Here is a 12,235-nt window from a genome sequence, read left to right on the forward strand (position 1 = left end):
CTTCGCCCATTCTCTTTTTACTCATATTAATTTAAATGACACACGGTGTTATTGACAATGAAATCGTCAATTAAAAGCTCAAAAACGATGCAACGAAACATCGGTAACTTTCATTGGCAGGAATTCAAGGTACTGAAAGCTCTTTAATGTATTTGTTAAACATTTACAATGCCAGTCATTCTTAAGTAGCATTGCTTAAAGGCTAAAATATTAAACATAATTTTAAAATATTAAACAGGATATTAAAAGTCGTCTCCAAAGTTATCCCCAAAGGATTTATACTGTTAATGCTCTTCAAACAATCTCTTTTATCCAATATTTGATTTGCAATTCTTCAATTACTCTTGTGATCAACTTAATTTTCCCATTTTTCCAATATCCCAGATTACTTTTAGATCTGTTTTGTATTTCCTTTGCACCCGATAACCTGCACAAAAGCTTGTAAACTGTACATTTGCTCTTTAACTGCATTGAATATGATTACATCCCTTGTTAATCTAAAAGGTGAACTGACTGAAGAAGGGATGAGATCATGGGCGGAATCTTCCGATCTCCTTCCCGTGGTGGCAGTGGGAGCCGGCACGCCATTGGCCAGCAGTGGTAGGGGGTCGGCATTGGCGGGACCAGATGACCCAACCAGTGGGAATGTCCGGAATATTGCGCCCCATGCAGAAACATCCAGGAAGTGGATGTCACTGGCTAAGCCAGCATTTTTATTGCCCATCCCTAGTTGCCACTTGTGAAGGTGGTGGTGGGCTGCCTTCCTGAACCGCTGCCGTCCCTGTATTGTAGGTACACCCACGGTGCTGTTAGGACGTTCCAGAATTTTGAGCCAGGCTCATCCAGGCAAGTTAAGAGTTTTCCATCGCACGCCTGACTTGTGAATTGTAGATGAGGGACAGGCTTTGGGAGGGGGTCAGGAGATGAGTTCCTCGCTGCAGAATTCCCAGCCTCTGACCTGCTCTTATAGCCACAGTATTAATATGGCTAGTCCAGTTCAGCTTCTGTATAATGTGCTGGGTTATAGGATGCAAATTTCAAACACTTGGTCATGTTATAGAATCCTTACAGTGTAGAAGGAGGCCATTCGGCCCATCGAGTCTGCTCCAACCCTTGGAAAGAGCACCCTACCTAGGCCCTCCCCCCCCCCCTCATCCTATCCCCATAACTCAGTAACCCCTATCTAACCCTTTGGACATTAAGGGGCAATTTAGCATGGCCAACCCATCTAACCTGCGCATCGTTGGACTGTGGGAGGAAACCGGAGCACCAGGAGGAAACCCACACGGACATGGGGAGCAAGTGCAAGCTCCACACAGACAGTCATTCAAGGTTGGAATTGAACCCGGGTCATTCTCACTGTGAGGCAGCAGCGTCAACCACTGGGCCACCGTGCCACCCATGATGTCACCTTAATCCCATTGGACATTAATACCACTACATACGTTACTCTAAACTTCATAGAATTTACAGTGCAGAAGGAGGCCATTCGGCCCATCGAGTCTGCACCGGCTCTTGGAAAGAGCACCTTACCCAAGGTCAACATCTCCACCCCATCCCCAGAACCCAGTAACCCCACCCAACACTAAGGGCAACACTAAGGGCAATACATTGCGAGGTCAGGTCTGTGGTAGCTTGTAGAGTTTTTTTACCCAGAATCTTGGGCCTCAGCAAGTAGGGGGGGACCATGAGGTACTGGATATGTATATGTGCAAGGAAAGGGAACTTGTTGAAAGGTATTTTTTCTGAATTTATTTTTGTTTTATTGTGTTACATTTAGGGCTACGTGGGGGTCTGTAATTGGCAGAATTCCATTTGGATAACATTTGATTTGCACAAATGTGGTTGGGTACGTAGTTGATTTGAGAGAGAGTGATTGAGTAGAATGTTCATTTGGAGAAAATTGGGAGGATTCAGCAGCCCATAATCCCTTTGAGGAAAGGTCCTTGTTTGGGGGTGACAGTTTACAGTTACAGTTCAAGCTCCACAACCTCGTGATCAAGAGGTTACGGGATGTCTCGGGGACGGTAAAGCAAATCGGAGAATTACGTCAAGACCATGTAAAGTCACTAGATTCAGATTGAGGATATAAAAGTTAGAAAACATTCTTTACCCAAAGGCTGCGAGATTGCACTAAGCAGGGTATTAAATTGGAAAACATTAGGTGCTGGAAACACAGGTAATGTTGGGCTGAGTTTCACATTCCTGCAATTCTGGGCCCTTGTACATTCCCAGCATCCCTACTGGTGGCTGCTCCTTCAGCGAGCTATCTCCGTAAACTCTGGAATTCCCTCCTGAAACCTCTCCACTTAATCCTCCTCCTTAAAAAGTCTTCTGTTGATTTGGTGTTAGGTTCACTTCCTCTGTCTCTTGCGAAGGCTCCCGGGACACGTAACTACATGAATCAATCATGTAGTTAGTTGTTGGTTCATTTGGAGACTGTGCTTCACGGGGTCAGTGCTCTCTGCTCGTCCATGATTATTTGCTCCTGTTTTCCTGTGTCTGAACATTTTGTCTCTGTGTGGATCATGTCTTGTTGACACTGAGGTTAAGGGACGCAGTTGAATGATGAATTAATAAGAGGGTGAAGACACCATCGTTCACTGAGCTGATTTAAGGCTGGGAAATCCAAATGCGCCACTAGCCCCATGACAGAGATACCAGGGGGGGGTTCCAGGGCTCTGCCTCTTGATCTCTAACCTAAACTTCCCTCAGGGCATCATGCATTTATGTGGAACACATTTGCCGCATTGAGCCATGAGATGGGTAAATGCAGTTGGGGTAGATATCAGCCATGATCTAATAGGCTTGAGTGGCCCAATATCCTATTGCCCTTCATAAGATGCTCTCCGAAGTTGAACAGCCCACCAATAACCGTGGTTTATTTCACCCCATGGGGGCGATTCTCCGAGCCGTCGCCAGGCCGGAGAATCGCCGCAACCACGCCCCGACGCCGGCACGCGATTCTCCGAGGTGCGGAGAATCGGCTCCATTTGCGCCGGCGCGGTTGGCCCAGCTCCAGCCGCGGGCCGCTAGAATCAGCGGGGCCGCCGATTCTCCAGCCCGGATGGGTCGAGCGGCCGCGCGGATACGACAGAGTCCCGCCGGCGCCGTTCACCCCTGGTCGCTGCCGGCGGGAACTCTGCGCGAAGGGCCGGGGGGGGGGGGGAGGCTTCTGGGGCGGGGGAAAGCGATCCTGCACCGTACGGGGGGCCTCCGATGGGGTCTGGCCCGCGATCGGGGCCCACCGATCAGCGGGCCGGCCTCTCCCCCCCCCGGGCCTACTTTCCGGCGCGGCCGGCCCCTGAACACCGACACCGTGTTGAGTCGGGGCCGGCGCGCAGAAGAAGTCCCCCGCGCATGCGCGGGTTGGCGCAGTTCCCATTTGGCGCCGGGAAGGGAGGCTGGAGCCGCGTGAACCGCTCCAGCGCCGTGCTGGCCCCCTGTGGGGGACAGAATCGGTCGTAACCGGGCCCGGTTCGGACCGTCGCGAAACGCGACGGCGTTCACGACGGCGCAAACACTTGGGCTCCATTTGGGAGAATCGCCCCCCATATGTTTAATGCCCATAGAATTGTGCCCGTTAAACAAATCAGTGCTTTCAAAGGCAGGAGGCTGAGGACACCCAGAGCAAGGAAGGATGTGCCGGCCTTGGAAAGGGTCTAGAGGAGGTTCACAAGAATGATCCCTGGAATGAAGAGCTTGTCGTATGAGGAACGGTTGAGGACTCTGGGTCTGTACCCGTTGGAGTTTAGAAGGATGAGTGGGGATCTTATTGAAACTTAAAGGATACTGAGAGGCCTGGGTAGAGTGGACGTGGCGTGGGTGTTCCCACGAGGAGGAAAAACGAGAACCAGAGGGCACAATCTCAGACTAAAAGGGACGATCCTTTTAAAACAGAGATGAGGAAGAATTTCTTCATCCAGAGGGTGGTGGATCTGTGGAACTCTTTGCCGTAGAAGACTGTGGAGGCCAAATCTGAGTGTCTTTACGACAGAGATAGATAGGTTCTTGATTAATAAGGGGTTAAGGGGAGAAGGCAGGAAAATAGGGATGAAAAAAGTATCAGTTATGAATGAATGGCGGAGCAGACTCGATGGGCCGAGTGGCCTAATTCTGCTCCTATGTCTTACGGTCAAACATCCCAAGGCCGTCCACAGGAGCGGCGTGAAACAACAATCTGATGCCCAATCACATCAGGAGATATTAGCACGGGTGACCGAAAACTTGGTCAAGAAGTGCCTTAGAGGAGGAGAGACATGGAGAGATTTAGGGAGGGAATCCCAAAGCTTCGGGTCCTGCCAGCTGAACACACAACCGCCAATGGTGGAGTGACTGAAATCAGAAAGGGAGGCGCGACAGGCCAGAATTGGAAGAAGGCTGACATCTAGGAGGCTTGTAGGCCTAGGGAGCGATGGACGAAATCTTGGGAGGAGCTCAAAATAGAGCTGAAAATGTTTAAACGTAGCCGTACGCCAGGCGGGGAGCTGACGGAGGTCAGAAAAATACAAGGGTGACGGGTGAATGGGACTTGGTACGAGTGGCAGGGAAGCAGAGAAGAAGTAGAGGGCAACTGGAAATGTGCCTGGAATAGAATTCAATAAGTCTCAGGGGATGTGACTCATTCAAATGGCCACTGGCCTGTCTCACAAGAACAGTTTGTGTCTCCTGGATGTTTGTACGATTTGACAAGGCCAGATGGAATTAATACTCTGTAATCTGCCAAGAGATTCCGACAAAACATCAAATGAAGGGTCCACTCATCTCGGACAGAAGGGAATAAATAAGACGTCTGTTTGCTTGAAATATTAATATTGGCCTCTCAAAAGAAAAATACTTACTATCAGGAGGTTTAAAATGTTTTCTTGTCATCGTAATCTGAACACTTAGAAATCACTCAGTGATTGAATTGGAGGCAATCGAAAGCAATAATAAAGAAAATAACTAACGATTGGAGATGGAGGTATGGATTGGATTGGATTTGTTTATTGTCACGTGTACTGAGGTACAGTGAAAAGTATTTTTCTGTGAGCAGCTCAACAGATCATAAAGTACATGGGAAGAAAAGGGAATAAAAGAAAATACATAATAGGGCAACAGAAGGTTCATAATGTAACCAGATAACACCGACATCGGATGAAGCATACAGGGTGTAGTGTTAATGAAATCAGTCCATAAGAGGGTCGTTTAGGAGTCTGGTGACAGTGGGGAAGAAGCTGTTTTTGAGTCTGTTCGTGCGTGTTCTCAGACTTCTGTATCTCCTGCCCGATGGAAGAAGTTGGAAGAGTGAGTCAGCCGGGTGGGAGGGGCCTTCGATTATGCTGCCCGCTTTCCCCAGGCAGCGGGAGGTGTAGACGGAGTCAATGGATGGGAGGCAGGTTTGTGTGATGGACTGGGCGGTGTTCACGACTCTCTGAAGTTTCTTGCGGTCCTGGGCCGAGCAGTTGCCATACCAGGCTGTGATGCAGCCCGATAGGATGCTTTCTATGGTGCACCTGTAAAAGTTGGGAAGAATGGGCTGAAGGTTCTGAAAACTACCCCCCCTTTCAAAAACAAATGAGACAATTATTTAATTTGGCTGACTGCGTCCATGTGGCAGGAACGTCTCAGGGAGGTGGCCCAACACTTTACTTTACTCGTTGGACTCGAACTCCATCTCAGAACAGTATCCCCTATTATTGCACTGGTAAATTGGTACACACTTGTGCGTGTCTAAGCCTATTTGAAATAAGGTAAAGTCACTACAGCCCGAGATGGACTACAGGTTGCTTTCCCCATTGCGGGGTGGAGGGGTCAGCTCTCACAGCTGACTGGTGGTGATTTAACCTGAGAGGCAGGGTTGAGAATGCGGGGCCTTCATAAATAACCTCAGCTGGGCCGGGAATTGAACCCGCGCTGCTGGCCTCACTCACCCAGCTGTCAAGCCAACTGAGCTAAACCAGCCCCCAATTACAACATAAAGAAGGAAAAGCCAATTCAAAACTTTCCAAACCCTGTAAACATGATGTGGTAGTATGTATTGGGGGTCATGTGGGACTGGAAGCCCTAATGTCATTGGCTGACAGATCCCGGGTCCTGGTTGGCCGTTGACCTCAAGCTCCGCCCTGAAGGCGGAGTATAAGAAGCCGGAGTCTTCCCCCGCAGGCCAGTTTACTATCGAGCTGCGGGGGGACAGACACGCTTAATAAACGACTTCACTCTATTCGTCTCATGGAGTCTTTGTGCGCTACAATTTATTAAGCGTGTCTGTTGTGAACACATGAGTAATACGGGCACCCATAATACTGGAGTTAGATTTTAAGGTGTGCATCACCAGTTCAGACAAGTCTTACCAGATTTTTATTTGATTCAGTCTGCCCTAAACTATCCAGGCAGGGGAAAATTCCTGCCACTGGTCGAGGCTAAATTTGGAGTCAGAACATTGACAGATTTTAGAAAGTGAAAAATAAGGAGGGGCGGGGGGGGGGGGGGGGGGGTTAAGAGTATGCAAGGAAGTTGTGGAGGAAAGGGTTAGCTCTGATGATGATAGCTACTGATCATGTGCATCAGACGCCTAGGTCACAGTGATGTCGCTCACTGGGAGAAGCGATTGAGAGAGTGGCTCCAGCCATGTCCTGGTCTTCCTTAACACTCAACCACAAACAAACCTGGCCTCCAGCAAGATCTCTACCAGGGTAAGAAGCTAATGGAGCCCAAGATGAAAGTGTAATGAGAGAAACGATAGCTGGAAATATAGGGCACGATCCAAAGGTCACGCTACGCCCGAAAAACAGCTCGCCGCGGCGCAATGCGCCAATGGAACCGGGAGACCCGGATCCCGGGATCTACCCAGCTCACAACGCATCACCTTTTAGCAAATCTGCATATTAAAGCGAGCCAGCTGGTCTCACTCGAATGTGCAGATTCCCGAGGTACCCGAGGCTTTGGGATCCATCCCTTTCGCCTTGGAGACCTCGGGCGAATGCTGTTCAGTACTGGTCTCCACAAACAGGGGCCAGACAGAACAACACGGTAGCATAGTGGTTAGCACAGTTGCTTCACAGCTCCAGGGTCCCGGGTTCGATTCCGGCTTGGGTCACTGTCTGTGCGGAGTCTGCACGTTCTCCCCGTGTCTGCGTGGGTTTCCTCCGGGTGCTCCGGTTTCCTCCCACAGTTTAAAGTTGTGCAGTTTAGGTGGATTGGCCAGGATAAATTGCCCTTAGTGTCCAAAATTGCCCTTAGTGTTGGGTGGGGTTACTGGGTTAAGAGGGTGGGGGTGTGGGCTTGGGTAGGGTGCTCTTTCCAAGAGCTGGTGCCAATTTGATGGGCCGAATGGCCTCCTTGTGCACTGTAAATTCTATGAACACTCATGGGAGTCTCCCAGGGGATTGGAGGCCCCCAGGTGCATGCCCTTTGGGCAGGGTGGCATCCTGGTACTGCTGGTCCCACCTGTGCACCCTGACACTACCAGCCTGGTAGTACCTGGGTGACAGTGCCAGCTGGGAGGGGCACTGCCAGGATGCCAAGCTGGCATTTCCCACGTGGGTGTGATCGGGCTGGGGGTTCCTTGTGGGGTTGAGGGCTGGGGCGCTTCTGTAGTGCTTTGGGGCTTGGGGGGATGTTGGGGGTCACTTCGGGGGCTTCAGAGATTTTAAGTGGTGACCCGGGTGGCACATTGGTTAGCACTGATGCCTCACGGGACCAAGGTCCCGGGTTCGATCCTTGCCCCGGGTCACTGTCGGTGTGGAGTTTGCACATTCTCCCTGTGTCTGCGTGGGTCTCACCCCCACAACCCAAGATGTGCAGGGTTGGTGGATTGGCCATGCTAAGTTATCGAGCCATCCCAACACGCAACTCTTACCCCCACCACCCCATACTGGCCTCTACCCCACGCCTAGTAGCGAGGCCACAGATTTGCCATCACCTTGCTGAATAACGAAACAGGTTTGTGAGGCCAAACGGCTGCCTCCTGTTCCCATGTTCCAAATCCACGTTGCCAATAATGTGGGGCCACGTCGCTGCCGATGGCGGCTGGGTCGATTGCGGTGATCTGTCCTGGGTAGCGAGAGTATCTGTGCTTTGTGGCAGGGGGTGAGAGTGACAGTTCTTGATGTATCACCCCAGTTTAATCAGTTGTTTCAGCCAAGTGGGAGTTCACAGGAAATCAAACTGTCAAACTCATTTTCTTTTTAATTCATGTTGTCTACCACGTTTATTAGAAAAATCTATGATGTCATGCAATTTGCAATTGATGCTCAAATTACCCCACATGGGAGAAGGCAAGGGTAATCACTCAGTGGAATTTGCGATTGCTTTTGGCTCCCTCACAGCCGGAAACACCGAGAATCAAAGCCATATCAAAAATATGAGGTGTTAAATGAAATCAGTTCTTGCTTGGTGTTTTGAAAGGATATTAAACCTATAGCCACCTCTACCCCATCCAGACGCACCTTCACTCATTCTCCCCAGGATGAAAGATTTAGTTCTCAAAGTCCATGGTATCCATAGCCATAGAATCCCACAGTGCAGAAGGAGTCTGCACTAACCCAGCGAAAGAGCACCCTCCCTATGCCCACTCCCCCGCCCTATCCCCGTAACCCCACCTAACCTTCACATCTTTAGGTGAATTGGACATTCTGAATTCTCAGCCTCTAAGGGACAATTTATCTTTTTTTAAAATTTAGAGTATCCGATTCTTGTTTTTTTTCCCAATGAAGGGGCAATTTAGCGTGGCCAATCCACCTACCCTGCGCATCTTTTGTGTTGTGGGGGTGAAACCCACGCAGACACGGGGAGAATGTGCAAACTCCACACGGGCAGTGACCCAGAGCCGGGGCCGAACCCGGGTCCTCGGCCTTGTGAGACAGCAGTGCTAACCTCTGCGCCACCAAGCCGTCCCTGGGACAATTGATCATGGCCAATCCACTTAACTACACATCTTTGGACTGTGGGAGGAAACCGGAGCACCCGGAGGAAATCCACGCAGACGTGGGGAGAACATGCAGACTCCACGTGGACAGTGACCCGGGGCCGGGAATCGAACCAGGGTCCCTGGCGCTGTGAGGCAGCAGTGCTAACCACTGTGCCACCAGGTGGCAGGTGTCATCCAGACACGTCAATCCAATTTGAACACAATTTTATTTGCTCCTTCTGTCCTGTTTTCGGGAGTCCTGGAGGTTTGGGAAGCCTTCTTGTCAGTGTGCTATCGCACCATTGGCTGGTCAATCTTAAATTAACTTGCTGCAGTGCCTTGACCACCTATCCACCTGGAAGGCCAAGGACAGCAGGTGCAGGAGAATCCCCCAAAATGCCAGGCCACACAGTATAGTCCTTTTCACAACCACAGAAATCCCCAAATAACGCAGCATTCAGCTGTGGTCTTGTTGGTGGCTCCTGTGCCTCTAAGTCCCTCGGTTCAAGTTCCACCCCAGGGCTTGAGTGAAAAAATCCAGGCTGCTGCTCCAATGCTGAGGGCGTGGACACTGTTGGAGGTGGTGCTTTTTGGGTGAAAGGTTAAACCGAGGCCTGCTTGGGCAGATGTGAGGTTCACACTGGTGCCTGAGCCAATCGACATCATTACAAACTGGTCATTATCAAATCGCTAGCTGTGTGAGCTTGCTGAGTGCAAATTGGTTGCTGTGTTTGGTAAATAGCAACACTGATTCCATACGCTAACCTGTCATGGGTCAGGGTTTAGAGAATCCCAAAGTGTATCATGGAGTTCGCCTGATTCACAACTTTTAATAGATTGTGGTACGGGGAGCACACGGCCCACTATACAGGTGTGGTACAGCAGAAATGGAAAAGTACTTTTTAAAACAAAACAATGTTTATTCTATGAACTCAAATTAACCTTTTTAAAACAAACAGTGAATATCTTAGCAACCATTAATTCAAACATAACCCCCAAAGAATACAACACTAAGTAATCCTTTAAGCTGTCCTTTTAACATCCAAAAGACTTAACAAACCTTTAAACAGGAGCACATTAGGTTCACATTCACTATTGAGGACATTTATAATTCTGAATTCACCAAATGATCCAGAGATAGTCTTTGGATGGCAGAGATCAACAGGACAGCTCTTTGTTTAACTTCAGTTGCAGCGCCCTAGAAAACACAGACACACCCAAGCTTTTTCTCAAAGTGAAACTAAAAAGCAGAACCAGAGCTCAGCTCCACCCACACTCGGACATCACTGCAGTAACATGAGCAGCTAACCATTTCTTAAAGCGGCATTCTCATGACAAACCGAATTGCAACAGAGTCCTGTGTCGAGCGCATTTAGCCTGATGTTTCCCGGCGCTCCCAGCGCTGAGAAAGACCACGCTATCCAACGGGATTCTGTTGCAATCTGGGTTCTCAGCGGGGAACGTCCTGCCGAGGCCACACTTAGTCCCGTTTCCTGCCCTGAGGAGCTCTGGTGTACTCCCCAGTGTAGGAGGAGTTCGGGACACCATTTTTAAATGGCACCTCCGGACGTGGCCCCCAAAAGCCCCAACTCATTTATAAAGGGGTCCCCCGCCCATACCCCACTTCACAGGGCAGATCACCCCCCTGGGCCTGATCCCCGGCGCAGGCAGAATGCCAGTCTTGCACCTTGGCAGTGCCAGGCTGGCACTCAAGTGGCACTGCCGGAGTTCCAGGCTGGCAGTGCCAAGGTGCCAGTGTGCCACCCTGCCTAGAGGAGGACCATCTTGAGGTCTCCGATTCCCTGGGGAACATCCCTCTAAGTGCCATTCCGCTTAGTCCCCTCTTCTTATAGAATTTACAGTGCAGAAGGAGGCCATTCGGCCCATCAAGTCTGCACAGGCCCTTGGAAAGAGCACCCTACTTAAGCCCACACCTCCAACCCATCCTCATAACCCAGTAACCCTACATAGCCTTTTGGACACTAAGGGACAAGATAGTGTGGCCAGTCTACCTAACCTGCACGTCTTTGGACTGTGGGAGGAAACCGGAGCACCCGGAGGAAACCCATGCAGACACGGGGAGAACGTACAGAGTCCGCACAGACAGACATCAACCCGGGACCCTGGTGCTGTTAGGCAGCAGTGCTAACCACTGTGTGTAGTGACCGGAACTGAATGGTGCTCGCCTAAGATCTCCAAGGGGTAGGGTTAGGTCCCAACACCTCGGGTAGACCAGGTGAGCTGCCTATAAGAGTGAGACTTGCTGCTTACTCTCATGTGTAGATTTGCCAAATACGGATCCCGCCCACAATGGGCAGGATTCAGATCGGGACATCTCATGAGATGCGATTGGATCTGACGAGGCATTTCCAGCGGGGTAGACCCCGGAAGAGGCCTCTCTCAGCGTCTACCGGCCGCGTTGCGCCCCCATCTGCCCGAACGGGGGCGTGACACGGTGGGTAGATGGCACCTTACATTTCCCTTCAAGAGGTATTTCATTGGCTATAAATCACTTTGAGATGCCTGGTGGTTGTGAAAAGCGCTATATAAACATAAGTCTTCCTTTTTTAAGTCATTTACTCCTGAAATAAATGCAACATCCCCATCGACAGGTGGGAATCGCCTGCCTTAGAACGCACAAACTGAAGAAGTATCGGTGAAGGTGCCTGTAGTGATCTCTATATATGTAAATACGTGAATGGTTAATGTGCAGTCAGTACAGTCAGATGATCACTAGAGGGCAACACTAACAGGGAGTATAAAACCAAGCTCAATCTGTTTCCCGCTCTCTTCGTGTGCGTTGTAGCTAGAGAACAGAAGTGTAGTAAGCTCAGAGTGTAGAGTATTATATTCATTGTTAATCTAATTCAATCTTGTTTAATTTGACTACTAGTAAAAGTATTGAAGAAAAGAACTCGCAAGTAAATTAATTAGTTACTCAATAAATAATTTGTTATCACTGGAAGACTTCGCGTATTCATCATCAAAGTTAAGTTTAACTCGGCAGAAACTATAACAGTGCCAATCACCTTGAGCGGCGCTGGGCACAGCATGCAGAGGCTAAGCATAAACAGCGGAAGGAGAGCGTCCCGCCCACCCATCTCATCAAACAACCCCTGCCACACCTGTGGCAGAGTCTGTGGATCCAGGATTAGACTATTCAACCACCACAGAGCTCACCCCCCCCCCCCCCCCACAGTGTGCAAGCAACCCTCGACCCTGAGGGGCTGCCCAAGCGAGCAGAGCAAAACAACTGGAAGTCCTAATTTACCTTTTTTCTTTCCTGGGATGTGTCTCGTGTGCAGGGTTGTCAAATCTGGTGGGAGGCTACCGTGGAGGTCTCAC

This window comes from Scyliorhinus torazame, chromosome 29, assembly GCF_047496885.1.
Source record: "Scyliorhinus torazame isolate Kashiwa2021f chromosome 29, sScyTor2.1, whole genome shotgun sequence".
In the NCBI taxonomy this organism is placed as follows: domain Eukaryota; kingdom Metazoa; phylum Chordata; class Chondrichthyes; order Carcharhiniformes; family Scyliorhinidae; genus Scyliorhinus; species Scyliorhinus torazame.